The 2,870-nt window shown below is 40.3% G+C and overlaps 1 pseudogene; it reads left to right on the top strand.

Moving 5' to 3' along the window:
* LOC117621629 lies at window positions 1–2,470 on the top strand (annotated as a pseudogene).
* Window positions 2,471–2,870: the final 400 nt, after the last annotated feature.

Below are 2,870 nucleotides of genomic sequence, written 5' to 3'. Positions count from 1 at the left end.
ATGGCTGAAGCACTCATTTCTGTGCTCCTAGAACAGTTGGCCTCAATCATCCAAAAACAGGTAGAACAAGAGGTCACACTCGTTGTGGGTGTTGAGAAAGAAGTGGCAAAACTCTCCCACAATTTCAAAGCTATTCAAGTTGTGCTTGAGGATGCAGAGGAGAGGCAAGTGAAGGAGCTGAACGTGAAATACTGGTTGGACAGTTTGAAGGATGTATCCTACGAGATGGACGACGTGTTGGACGAGTGGAGTACTGAAATCCTGAAACAACAAATTCAGAAACAAGAAGCTGGTAATGCTGGTAGTACTAGTACTACCAAGAAGGTATGTTTCTGCATTCCTGCCCCTTTGTTTTGTTTTGGTCATCAAGTAGTTCTTCGTCATGACATTGCTGTGAAGATAAAAGTACTAAATGAAAGACTAGCTCTGATTGCTAGTGAAAGGCAAAACTATAACTTTCAATACGTGAAAAGAGGAATTGAACAAATTGAACGACAAAAAAGTTCTTCTTTCGTTGATAAGACATTTGGTCGAGTCGATGAAAAGGAAAAATTAGTAGAAAAGTTGTTGAGTGGCAGTGGTCAAGGAGGGGCGACCTGCCTTGTCATCCCTATTATAGGGATGGGAGGGATTGGCAAGACAACTCTTGCCCAACTTGCCTATAATGATGAAAAGGTTCAAGCTCATTTCCACACTAGAATATGGGTTTGTGTCTCAGATCCTTTTGATGAGATCAAAATTGCCAAAGCCATCATTGAGGGTCTGAAAAAAGAGACCCCAGCTTCAAATGAGTTGCAAACTCTAAAGTCCATTATACATGAGTCCGTTAAGGGCAAGAAGTTCCTTCTTGTCCTAGATGATGTGTGGAACCAAGACTATTTAAAGTGGGAACAATTAAAGCTACCTTTACAAAATGGGGCTGTGGGTAGTAGAATATTGGTGACCACACGAAAAGAGGAAGTTGCGAGGATGGTGGGAGCACACTGATATGGTCAATTTGGAGGTGTTGAGTGAAGAAAATTGTTGGGCATTGTTCTATCACATTGCACTGGCTGATAGAGAAAAAAATGAGTCTAAAGGGTTAGAATTTATTGGTAAAGAAATTGTCAAAAAGTGTAAGGGTCTGCCCCTTGCTGCAAAGGCATTGGGTGGTCTCATGCGCTGCAAGAAAACGAGGAAAGAATGGGAAGACGTTTTGAATAGTAAGATATGGGAGGTAGACGAGGTTGAGGAACAAGTTTTCCAACCACTGTTACTAAGTTATTATGATTTGGCCCCGGCAATCAAACGTTGTCTTTTGTATTGTGTTATTTTCCCAAAAGATTATAACATTGTCAAAGATGAGTTGATTGAGTTGTGGATGTCACAAAATTATCTTAATTCAATTGGAAACAAAGAAAAAGAAGCGGTAGGCGAAATGTACTTTGATAACTTAGTAATGCGCTCTTTCTTTCAAGAATTTGAGAAAGATAATCTTGGTAATATAACGGGGTGCAAGATGCATGATGTTGTGCATGACTTTCTACAATTTCTAACTAAGAATGAATGCTTAGTTTTGGAGGCTGAGGGTGGTAACAATAAGAGAATAATGGAGTTTGATGGATATAAGAAGGTTCGTCATTTGACATTAATGTTTGCACCCAACGGTCCACTAATTCCAAGTTCCTTGTGCAACTGCAAGAATTTATGGACTCTTGCAACTTTTGATTCAAAGATTACTAGTTTTGGTCGAGAGTTAATTTCACAAGTAAAATGCCTTAGAATGTTGAATTTGAGTCATAACTCCTTGAAAGAAGTTCCAAATGAGGTTGGAGAATTGACACATTTGAGGTATCTTGATTTGTCTTATAATCATGATTTGATGAAATTGCCAAACACCATGTGTAATTTAATCAATCTGCAAACCTTGAGACTCATTTACTGCGGGGCACTTGAAATATTACCTGAAGGCATGAGAAAGCTGATTAACTTGCAGCATCTTCATGTTTGGGGGTGTCGTAGTCTAAAATTGCCCAAGGGGATTGCAAGGTTAACAAGTCTACGAATGCTAGACGTAGTTTACATCCATGGCGATGATGGCGTTGATAACAACAAAGAAGCATTATTCGAGTTAAGTGATTTGAGAAACATTGACCAACTTCGTGGGAGTTTTTGTATTTGGTTTGGTACGGATCTAAAGGACGTGAGGCAGGCCGAGAAAGCGCATTTGGTGAACAAAAATTGCCTTGTCAGTCTGAAATTGAGTTTCTTCTCTGGCACGTGGCAACCCAAACCCATCCAGGAAGAAACAATGAATGCCTTACAACCACCTCCAAATCTGGAATCCTTATTTATTGAAGGCTACTGTGGCACCACACTTCGGCCCCATTGGATGACGTCGTTAAACAAATTGAGAAGCCTTACCCTTCAATATTGCCACTTGTTGAGTTTGTGCCTCCTTTGGGGAGATTGGAGTCCCTTGAAGTACTAGTGATATACAAATGGCTGAGCGTGAAAAAGGTAGGAGTTGAGTTTTTGGGAATAGATGGAACAATAGAAACGCAAGCATCCTCATCACCACTTATTTTATTCCCAAATTTGAAAACACTTGAATTCAACTCTTTGTATACGTGGGAAGAGTGGGAAGGAATGACAGGGTGGAGTGAAGAAGGGGATTCTCAGAAGACAATTAAAATAATGCCCTGCCTTTCTTCCTTACTAATTTATGATTGCGGAGTACTAAGAACGCTGCCCAACTTCTTACGAAATACACCACTGAAGAAGTTGGTCATCGATGAGAACTACTATCCAACACTTGCACAAGGTTGCCGAAAAGGCGGAGGAGAGTGGCCCAAGATTTCTCACATCCCAAACATCAAAGTTGGTAAAGA

Source organism: Prunus dulcis, chromosome 3 (genome assembly GCF_902201215.1).
Source record: "Prunus dulcis chromosome 3, ALMONDv2, whole genome shotgun sequence".
Taxonomy (NCBI): Eukaryota; Viridiplantae; Streptophyta; class Magnoliopsida; order Rosales; family Rosaceae; genus Prunus; species Prunus dulcis.
This window is presented reverse-complemented; position numbering and strand designations above follow the sequence as displayed.